Raw genomic sequence first — 12054 nt, forward strand, 5'->3', positions numbered from 1 at the left:
TGCATTGTAGCAAGACCACATGGGCGAAAAATATAGGTGATTGGTGTTAGAAGTATTAGCAGCATTGTGTGGCAAAAGCTAATAGGCTGAAAAACATTCATAAGGTATTGTAACCAGGAAATAGGTTGGCTTCTGATAGAATGGTGTTGAGTTTTACACCTCTTATGTCTCACCCTTCAACGAGACTGATAATGGAATAAGATCTTTTAAAACGCCTCTCAGTTGCCCCATCTCTGTTAAGCTGGGATTTTCCAGCACCCATGCTCCTGCCTTCTCTAGCAGAAGCACAACCAAGGGGCTCCTGAGTGGGAGGCGAGGCTGGGCGGCTGCTGTGTGGCCGAGGGCCATCAGGGTAGATGCATCCCAAACTCGGGATTGCCAGAGGCTGCTGTAGTACAACAGCTGTGACAGGAGCTGCGTCCTTCGCCCGAGGGAAGCACAGTGACATCAACATCCAGACTCTGAACATGCTGCTTGCCCGATGAGCACAGCCTGCCCGTGGCCCACGGATGAGCAGGGAAGTTAAACTCTTGTCTGGCCCTCAGAGAAAAGAGGTTTGTTTGGCAGAAATGCAACTTATGTACGTTATGAAATAGGAATGCTGGTCCCTTTTTCAGGACAAAACACTGCACACCCTCAAGTTTGGAGCCAGTGAGGATTTACCTTGCTCCTGATTAGCAGGTGGGAGAGGGAACAAGGCACAGAGCAGATTTGCAGTCCTTAGATTTTACAGCAGGCAGTAACCTGGGTGCTAATGGTAACAAACTATAGCAAAAAGAGGGACTGGACTCAACAGAGCAAGGCAGGAGACTCCTGACTCTTCTGTAAATCAGGAGAAATTATTTCCTTCCTGTAGGGGAGGGAAAGAGATCGTGGGGGGAGAAGAGGAGGGGGAGATTTAACCACAGTTCCAGGAGTGACTCTCTCCCTGAGGGCAGTGACTTGGGCCAGAGCTGGAGAGCAGAAAAGACTGTGTGGCTCAAAGACAGGGGGCTGTTTCCACGTCCCCTTCCTCTCAGAGGCTACCTGAGCATTTCAGATTGAGCACTCAGAGTCAAACCACCCAGAAACAGAAAGCACTTAAAAAATCATCCTATGTGATTTGCCTAAGATCACACAACACAATCCACAGAACTCAGGGTCTTAAGTCTGGAGATGTGCTTGGGGGAGCATCACAACCAGGTCAAAGCTCCTCTGCCACATGAGACACATTGTGAAAGGGAGAGGAGACACACCTAAACCTCTGGTCTGAAGTGGGGAGGAACGGCCAGAGCCATTAATTTTGACAGAATCATTGCCTAAAACATTTTCTCCAGACCTTATTTACACTGTGAAGTTTTGAACATCAGTTTCACCCAGAGGAAAAAGAAGATATTTATATTTAATGGGCATCATTTAAGCTCCTTTAAAATGAGCTGAGAGGTTGCAGTTGGAACAGAAAGAAAACCCTAACTGCCCTGGCACAAAACAGCACTGCTGCCATTGCAGGGAAGCTGCCATCTAACAAGACTGAGGTTTTGGGTTTAACTCAGCCCAGATTGCACCCTAGGACCCATATGCCAATCCTTTGATGGCATCAAGGACAGTTCCCAGGAAGCCCCATGGATTTGAAGGAATTCCCATTTGCCCTGGTTAGATGGATGAGGAGAGGGAGAAGGAGATAGAATGAGAAAAAAAAACCCAAAAACCCTGTGTAAAGATAGATCGACACATTTCCAGATTTTCAGGACATCTGTCAGCAAGCCCCAGAGTGTATGGCAGCTAATCCCTTTGCAGATTTTCTTTTAACTGTTGCTTGACAGAAGAGTATGCCAATTTTTTTCATAAATGTACCCACGTCTGATGTTGCGCTCAGCCTGAGGTTATGATCTATCTGCAAGGAAAAACATTATACTACCACCTTGGGAAATAACATTAGGGAAACATCTCTCCCACAAACACACAGCAGCTTCAAGCTTTGGAGTGTGTGCAGAGTGAAAGATGTTTCCTGAAGCTGAAGAAGGCCAGAGGCGAGGTGGCTACCTGGCACATACCTGCAGTTCTCCAACACCCCTGCTGGCTGCTGCCTCCCTCCCAGGCCGAGCCAAGGCAGTGCAGGGCAGAGGGCTGGTGCTGCCCAGCTGGGCTGATGGTCAGCTCTGGTTTCCAGCCCCTGCTGGACAGCCGCAGGAGTCCTCCCACACGTCCCCTCCAGACACAGCTGGAGTGCTGGAATTCAGGACATCCCTCTGGCTGTCCTGGATTGCCAGGACCCCTGCCAGGGGGCTCAGAGACCCTGGCACAGATCCCAAAACACCTGTAACTTTGATTATGACTCATGGAGCAAATTACCAACCTTATATGAGGATCTGCAAGCCACGAAAGTATAAGTAGAATAATAATTAGTCATGGGGTGAAAAAATAGATATTTTGGGTTTTTAGAATGGGGGTTCAGGGGGCAAGATAGAGGAATCTGGGCGTGTCCACCCTTCCTCCTTCTTCTTCTTGGCCTCCATGTTCTGCTGTGATGTTGGCACTTTCAGATTGGTTTATAGTAGAAGCTCACTGTCTGACATAGGGGATAGGTATTGGAAAGTAATTGCAAATATTGTACACGTAGTTTTCAGTATAAAAAGATAACACTGCCCTGGGGGCAGGCAGAGTGCCTCAGTGTCCTGCTGAGAGGATCTTGGCAGGCCAGAGAAAGAATTTTATAGATAAGAAACAATAAACAACCTTGAGACCGAGAACTGAAGAGTTCTGACTCCTTCTTCAACCGCTGGGCTGGAAAAAGAGACTTTCTAATGCATCTCAGGGTCACTCTGACCAGCTAAGGCCCCGAGACTGGAGCATCAGTGCAGCTTGGCGAGCACTCTGCAAGAGCAAAAAGCTACAATAAGGCAAAGCTTTGCTTGTTCCTGATTTAACTCTCAGATGCTGTGCTCTGCAGCGTTCAGCTGTTGCATCCTTCATCTCTGAGGACAGGCAGAAAGCAGCCCATAAGGCTGTTCCTCTGTGCTGCAGTGCTAAAATGTCTTGGTCCTGACGTGGAGCATGCACAAATTACAGGGGCAGAGCCCTTCAGGGCCAAGAGGACTGGGCTCATTAGGCAGAGATGACAGAGGCAAGGCCCCAGGTACTCCTTGGCAAGCTGCTGTGAGCTCTGCTCCATGGCCAGCCAGACCTGCAGCTGCTGCTGGGACCTTCCAAAGGCTCTGCCTGGAGTACACACAGGAATGAACACACAGCTTTGCTGCTTTCTAATCCTACCTACCGAAATCAAGGCCAGGTCCCAGTTTTGTGCTGTTTTGCCAGTTAATTCAGACCTTCCCATGCTTAGAGTGAGTGCCAGAATAAGGTGTGTGAGTAAAAGGTTGACTCCAAACCTCACGGTCACTGACGGAACAGGGATTTATCTTTGTCTTCTATCCATCCAGAAAAGTGACATAGAAAAAGGGGCAAATGGACATTTCCATTGTCAATTTCTTCATTGGCAACCAGCAAAAAAAAAAAAAAAAAAAAAAAAGGGTGTTTCATCAGTAAAAATTGAAAAAGCAATCACCTTTGCCAAGTACGCTTTCAGCCTCTCATCTCACAAGACTTTCAGCTCCTGGTTGCACTTCCCATTTTTCCATAGAATCATTTTTAGGAAAAGAAATTCTAAATTTCTTGGCCCAATCTAACAATGTGAGATTCTTTGGGTGTGTCTGAATTATTTCTAAACAGTTCTGGGCAACTGTACAATAATAAAAAAAGGAGAAAAAAAAAAAAGCAGTCTCTCAGCTGCTGTCATTTATCTTAAAACATTTCTTTCATCCAGTTAGCTATGATAAGCACTTTCATTGTTACTCTAGAAGAAATATGTTATCATTAGGTTTCAGACTCCACACCTTCATTTCTGTGACTACAGCCAATTCATACCTCTCTCAATATTGGCCTGACAGCAAGGTAGCAGCTGATAGTGGAAGATAGCAGCAATTCTGCTCGCATTTTGCTGTGGGTGGTGGTCACCTTTATGTAATAAAGAAATGGTCTGGGGATTCATCTAAGAGGGAGAAGTCCAGGACACCATGCCCTTACTCCCACGACTGTTTTGCATTTTACATTCAAGAATCATTATAGAAACCTTGAAATATTCATGACAGCAGGAATGAAAGCCCAGGAGTCTCACTTTCTACTGAGGCTCCTGAATGTTACATTACGAGACTTGGTCCCCTGTTTATCCCTCCACCACCTTCTTCTTTTCCTCCCTTAGCATTTCATCTCCCACTCCAAGAGGTTGCCATCCCCAAACACAGCAGGCTTTGCTGTTTCCCTTCCAACCTGAACTGAAAGCACACAGCACAGGCAGCCAGATATCTGGCAATGCAGGCAGGCAATGAATGGCTTCTCTACTACACTGCAAATGACTCATCACCTCCAACTTCTGAGCTCCCAGAGTCTCCCAAAGAGGGCAACAGGTTTTTTGCATCACTGCTGCAGCCAGGTAATTTAAATTAGTGCACTGGCAGGGTAAGCATTGCCCCTTCTTGTAGTGAGCTATGGTAGGGGCTTGTCCAGGCATCCCTGTGTCACCCTTACAAAGTTAGAGTAGGGCAGGCTGTGGATAGAAAAGCCCAATTACACCTCCACGACAAAAACCCTCTCCAGAGGACCAGGAATACCTTTTACCCCCTACCTTAAGTGTCACCTCCTTAAATTCTGTACAAACAGAAACCGTGTTGGGGACAAGGCACCAGTTTCAGCGTGGAGCAGGGGTGACCTTGGTTCACAGCTTTGTGTCTTGCCCACATGATAAAATCTTGCACCCCCAGAGGCACCAGGCTGGGGGAGGCACAGGGGCCACCCTGCTCCAGGGTTTCCTCAGCTCTCTCAGCTGAGCTGATGGCAACATGCCCACAAAATGTCAGCTGCCAACAAGGTTTTGTGCCAACTCTTCATTTCTCAGTGCTGTTCCACGCGTGCTGAGAGGAGCTCTTCCATCACACAGGTCATGTGATATTTGCTTCTCAAGAATGAGGAAAAAATAACTTCCTGAGTCTGGAAGCTTCTCTGGTGTGATCCCCCTCTCTGCACCCTGTCACTCCTCCACGGAGGAGGGAGTCCAGGGAAGCCCTCTGCTGCTGCCCTCTCTGCATCAGCTGCATAGATGGAGATGGTACAGGCACAGGGCAAAGCTGGGGAAGAGGCAACAGGTTTGCAGGATGGTTATTGTCAGGATGATTTGCTGTCCTCAGCAATTTCCTGCCTGAAAGCAACTGCTGTGACTAAAGCTGGCCCTGACACAGATGGTTACCAAATCCTAGGGATATTATCTTCCTCCCTCTTTACCTTGATGGAAAAGACAGATCAGGGGACACAGCAGGAGAGAACTGAGGCCATGGGTTCCCCTGAGGCAGTACCCAGTCACGGCCCCCTCACAAACACCCAAGGGATGCTGACTTTGACTTGCTATGGGCCAAATTGCCCTGGCCAGCCAGCATGGACAGGTTTTCCGCAGTGGTGGGGCTGCCCCGATCATCCCACCCACATGGAAATGTGATTTACAGCAGGGCTGCTGTAAACTGAAAATCTGAATCGTTACTCCAGTTAAACGTTCGCCAGATTCCTCTGCTACCCTCCCATTACAGAGGAGCCTCTGTTGTGGCAGATCCTCCTTCCCTGGGGGAGAAGGGAGACCAGCACTTGCCCTAAAAGGGCTTCTGGCTCCAGCCAGTGCAGCTCACCGGCTGCTTTTCCAGAAGAGCCTGTTTGCTCTGCCTTGTTTTCTTTCAAGTACTGTTTGAATTCCTCTGCAGACACACTCACCAGGCAGAGCTAATGCCACAATGGAGCTGACGAAAGAGGGTCCAGCCCCCATCCAAAGGGCATGGCACAAGTGGCAGCAGTCACCCCAAGCCCTGTACTCTAACCTTACCTTTTCTCCTGGCTTGCTTTAGGATAATCAGCTGGATACTGCACCCCTCTCTGCCTTGGTTTCCACCCCAGTAGGAAAAAGTAATGCTCTCTGCAGTGTCTCATGAATTTTCTGGCAAGCACCCCAGCCAGAAGGGGCAGAGCTGCCAGCACCTGTACTAGCACTTGATCTGGGACGCATGGATGCAGAGACAGGACTCACCTCAGAGGTCTGGACAAAGCCATGAAAGACCAGATTTCATATCTTCATATTCCCAAGACAAAAAACCCCCAAAAAACTGCAACACAATAAACCACACACAAAAAACCCCCAACCCCCCAAAGAACTAACCAGAAAAAAATATCCGAAGCACTTCACCAGAAATGGGATTTTTGGAAGTGTGTCACAGTGCCTGAGAAGGAGCAAGGCAAGAGTTTTGCAACCAGGTTATAAGCTAGTTCCACTTTCACCTCAGCCAACATAATGCCAAATACAATGGCATTATAATGCAATCATGGTGTCATCTTGTTGTTTCACAACCCACATGGAGGGATGGTCCTTAACATTCATAAAAGGAAGCTTCCTTGTACCAACAGGACCTGAGCTGCCCTGCCTGTGGTGATGGGGTGATTTTGGAAGCTGTCATAGCCCCTAGGAGAAAGAGGCAGATTGGGGTGGGGTTGAAAAGGGAAGAGGAAATGCCCTGATTCAGAGTTATGGATTGGTAAGCAAAGCAACAGCAGATGGTTGTGCATAGAAGAGCATGAAGGAGCCATAAGGCAATGTTAGTCATCGTGATTAAGCCCCAAGAGTGTCTACACTGGCAGTTATTTAGTTTACTTGTTTGTAGACACACATTTCAGGAGCTTAGAGGAGATGTGAAAAGGGGTGACAGCAGATGAGTGTGGATGTCCTCAGAAGGCTCCTCCCTGGCAAGAGCGGTCGTGCAGGTACAGCCCAACAATGCTTGTGTGGGCAGCTGCCAAGGGAAGGCTGGCACGGGCCTCCATGCCTCCCAGGCCACTTGGAGCAGGGAAATCCAGAACAGCTGAGGAGCTGGGAAGTCAAGGTAAGTGAGAGGAAGCCAAAAAATCAAGCACGAGGAGGATGACCCAGTCCAGCATCATTTTGAGGGGTTTCTTCAGAACTCCCCTATGAAGGACAGAGGAAAGGGCATGGGCCATTGTGAGATGTCAGGTGTCTGGATGAGACAAGACTGCACATCAGCAGGACAGGACAAGGTTGTAGGGATGGGGATGTAGGATGGGGTTGTAGGATGGCTTGCAAGGCAGCCAGGGTGGAAGGACCAGTTGCCTGGTAGCCCAGAGTGCAGGCCACGTGGGGAGACCACAATCCCCCACAAGCAGTGGGGATTGTGGACACGAACAATAGCATTGCTGAGCTTGAGCTTTTGGGAGCCCTCCATAAAGACACAACACAGAAACAGAATTAAATTGTGATTTGGACTAGAGAACATGGATTTAAAGGTGAGACACAGGTTGATTTGTGTTCAGCATAAAGATAGTGGTTGGACTTTTGTTGGTAGATGAGGTTGGGCACCTCAGAGAGGTCCTGTTTCCTCTCAAGAGGAAAGAGAACTGTTGAGGAAGGAAGTGGCAACCTGGAGAATAGCAGGTTTACTTCATCTTCACAACAGTACTTCTACCTGATGAAGGGCCTATGCTGAGAGAGAGAAGGAAAGACTAAGAGTGGGATCTGTGGCTTCATATTTTATGGATCTTTCCCTCTCTTTCAGGGGAGTCAGGAGCAGCCCTGCAGCAGATACATCCTGAAAAGAACAGGAGCTATCTGTCACCCTCAGCACACAGCAATCCTACATCTGGTTGGTGAAACTACCAGCCCTCCTGCAGGGCAGCACATGCATACAGCTCTGTAGGATGGGGCTGGAATGGGATGCAGTGGGATACATGTTAGGAGGAGCTCACCACACTGAGCTCTCCCATTTGCATGGACCTTACAGTCCTGCCAGACAGAAAGCAGCATAACTAGGTAGAGCTTCCCAGAAGGGAAATTACAGCCCAAATATGTTTTCTGTATAGGAAATCCAAAAGAAGAAGAAGAAGGGGAAAAAAAAGAAGCCCTTATCTATATTTATAAGATGAAGCTTTTCCTACACGAATAAACCTCTTAACACATTTTTCTGGGCGCTGAGGTTATATATTTAATAGGTTTTTCTGGTATCACTTAAAAGTAGATCACCACCATGCAATGACGCCTGCTGCACTCTTTTTCTGGCATCCTCACTAGCTCCCTTCACCCGTGCCCCCAGTAAGTAGAGCACCGTGTGTTATTCTCACCAGACTCAGAGAGAGGATTTTTTCCTTTACTTAGGAACTTCTCCTACAGAGCTGCTTGGTCAACTCCCTTTTTTTGGCCCTCCATGCTTTCTTCTCTCCAACTCAACCAAGAGCAGAGGAGGCACTCTCCAGAAGAGGCAGGAAAGCACATACCCAACTGAAATCCTGCTCCTAGCTCTTGCTTAGCATCCTGGGGGTGCAGATCAGCTATTCTGCCCTGGAGTGCAGACTGTGGATAGCAGAAACACGCACAGGCCTCCAGTGAAATGACACCATGGCCTCTCATGCCGTGGTCAGCGTGGCTAATGCCTATTTTGCACCCTTACAGACGTTTATAGAGCAATGAGAAAAGAAGAAGCTGCCTTACAGCATTCCCAGGTGTCTCTGGCTACCTCCTTATCCAGAGAGCAGCTCTCAATGCCTGCCTGAGGAGCCTCTCCTGCCTGAGGAGCCTCTCCTGTGCATTGCTTTGGTGCCCTGGTGAGTGCTGCAGCACAAGCATCCTTTCCAGCAAGGCACTACAAATTAGCGATGGACACATTAAAGCACACAAACCAGTCCTTAAGAACTAAGCCCTGCAGGGCTGTCTCACCCCCCAGCCAGGACTGCTTTGGTTTCCTTCTTCCTAGTGCCTGCAGTTCTGCATTGCAATGCAAAGGGCACGGATCTTCTGGCATGGCAGAAAATGTTGACAGGAGTGATGTTAGCTGTAGGGAACCAAAAAGAGACTGCATCCATCGTGTTCAGGGCCAGCTCTGTGGAGTAAGTGATTTGTAACCAGTACATCCCTGCTTTCCACTTTTCAGATTTGGCATTTGGACTTTTGTCTAACCTCTTTCCCCTTCTCGCTACATGGCGGGCAGAAGTTTCATTTTGTTGCTTTATTGTCTCTCAGCTCCTTATTAAATACAATAAGTTAAAACCACTGCCTTTACAGCCATCCCTCAAGAGGGAAGAAGTGAGTTACTGTGGTGTCACTCCTGTGTTCCTGACCTAGGAGAGGAAAAATTGTGGGACTGCTCTCCTTTGCCTCTGCAAGGAATAAATATGTTGAACTGATTCTTGAGCTGTAGCGTGCTGTAGTCTTCTCACTGTTTCCTCCATTCACTTCCCACTCTTTGAGACAAAATAACTGCCTCTTCATCTAAAGAGATTTATCTATTCACTTTCCTGCATGGACAGAAAAAAACCCATTTCTTCCCCCGCAACAATGCAGCTAACTCTGGGGTAGAGCTTGACAGCTATTTCACAGCACAGAAGGAGTGGCAGGGAAAATGCAGTTGTTTTTGCCTGCAGAGATGGAACAGCGGATTGGAATGGCAAAAACTGCAATTTAACTGGAACCTTGAGAAATCCTTCACGGTTTTCATAACTTAGCCCAAAGAAAAAAAAAAAAAGGGAGCTGCCTGTAAAGGCTGAATCGCCAAAGCAGAGACTGATTCAAAGGGAAGGGCTCTGTTCAGTGAAGTGCAACACTACCTGCAGGAGCACCCACATGTTCCTTAGAAGCCCTTTCATCCACCTAGTGAGTAAGCCCATTTCTGCTTACCTGTGGAAAGGGGCAGTGTCAGAGGCAGGAGCAGCAGGTGCAGCAGGAAAGGTGTGGGTCCCTGCTCCCTCTCAGGGCCCAGATGCAGCTCCCACAGCAGCCATCTCGCCTGACCTGATCAGAGGGTGTGACACCCCTGATGTGAGAACTGATCACAAGAGCTCTTTCCCCTGGTATCACATCTAACATATGCATCAACCAACATTTCCCCTTCCCACCTCCCACCGTTTCCCTGCCCAAACCTGCTCCAAAAAATGAAAGGTTCAGCAGAACTGGATCTCCACCAGAGCTGGTTCAGGGACAGTGCCTCTCTGAGGGCACAGTAAGGTGAAAGTGCCGAGGACTCTCAGAGATAAGCTCAATATAATTATGTGCTCAAGACATTACAGATAATTCGGGGTTTCTGAGCTTTTGACTATACAAAAGCAAATTATCTCTACACTGCTAAGAGTGGAAGGTCAGAACACAGGAGAGGTAGGCGAGTGAAGCAAAAATCAGCCTTCAGTGGGACCTCATATATCAACGCCATTCACATATAAAGTAGTAAACAGAGTAGATGTTCTATGCATATCCTCAAGGAGAAATCCAGCTGACAGCCCTGTGTCATTCCTGTCTGCCAGCCTCCTTCTCTGCTCCCTCAGTGGGAGGCACACCAGGAATTACACACACAAACATCCCTGTGTGACACTGTGAGTCAGAAGGGGGGATACGCTCCTCAGTTTCTCAAAACACCAGGAATCCCAGCTCCTCTGAGTTCTAGGTGTCCTTGCTCTCACTGATAACATCTCTGTGGTCCCAGCCTCCTCCAGAGGCCCCTGGGAGCAGGGTTTGACTGGAAGTATTTGGCAGAAGAGGTCTCTGAGCAAAAGAGGGTGGATCAGAAGGTGAAAGAATGACTGATGCATTATGCAGCATCCACTCCCAACAAGGGAGTTAGATTTTGATCTGCTTGCTGAAGTTTGCTATTTCTACTCTGGTACCTGGAGGTCAGCTTGGTGCCAACATCTGTATAACATCAAACATTTGCACCCATATGGAGAATGTATAATTAAAGCTTTCTGCAGACAACTGTGAAAACTTTCTCATATTCTCCCTAAATTGCATTGCAACCCCCAGATGAGGGCTGGGAGCCAAAATGTAAAAAGTCTGGCATAAATATTTAAATAACTTACGTATTCTTCAACTATTAGCTAATTATTCTGTGCCAGCCATAAATGGCATCTGGTTCCTCAGCACAGGACACACAAGGATGCTGCAGGTTGGGCACATAAGTGGGAAATGAAACGTGACTTCATGCTAATTAATATTAATGAATGGATGGAGAACCAGCATCTCTTTGAAAATATGAACTCAACAGGAGCCCAAGTGTGATTCATTATGATTATTGCTGGGGTGACAGCCACTACCAATCTCAGAAAACCTCTGTTTCATGTAGCATCTCTTCGGGAAGGGCTTAATTGGCTTCCACAAGAAGTGAGGGTGAGCAGGGGAGGTGGTTTCAGACCAACCTGCAGGTATGTGCTTTATTATCACCCTGCAATAGGAGTAATAGTAACAATTCCTTTAGCGTGTGCTTGCTGTGGTTACCTTTCTTTGCTTGGTTTGCTGAGGCAAGAGCCGAAGCCTGCTGTCAAAATCCTGCCATGTTTACTCCCATCCCTAAAAATTAAGTCCTTTCCTTTATCCCTCAGTCCCTCTCCCACCAAACTCGGTCCTTTACTCCCTAGACACCGCCCACTTTCTCCAGACTGCCTTGGCAACCAGCTAGCTCAGCTCTGAAGCCTTGCACCTGAAGTGAGAGTGTTTTGCCTGAGAAGGGGAAAGTTTCTTCTCTTATCTCACACACCACCATCTCTGGGATGTGCTCACCATGATGCCAGGGGAAAGTCTGGATGGGTACCTGGGCACTGTTCTTCCTTAGCTAACACACAGCCACGTGATGGGAATTGCCAGACTTTTCTGGTCTCTTCTTTCAAGCCTGGGTGGGTTGCTCTCCATTCCTGAAGCCCACTCAGTCCTTACCTGGGAATGTTTGCCCTCCTATGGAGATCTTGGACCATTAGCAGTTGGTAGCCTGTAGCTTTGCTTAGCTGTCATATTTGTACACCACACTGAGAGATCTGCAGCTTTAAGTAGGGCTCAAATGGAAATGCTGGACTCTCTGTCTTTGTTTAAGCCTGTTAAGTCAAGGAAAAGGTCTCCAAGTTGGTTTCTGCCCTTGAAGCAGCTCTTAAACTTCTATTATTATATACATTTGGGAAGTATGTTGGGCTTTTGGATTGCACCAATCTTTTTGCTACCTAGGAATTACC

This window comes from Molothrus ater, chromosome 2 (genome assembly GCF_012460135.2).
Source record: "Molothrus ater isolate BHLD 08-10-18 breed brown headed cowbird chromosome 2, BPBGC_Mater_1.1, whole genome shotgun sequence".
NCBI lineage: Eukaryota > Metazoa > Chordata > Aves > Passeriformes > Icteridae > Molothrus > Molothrus ater.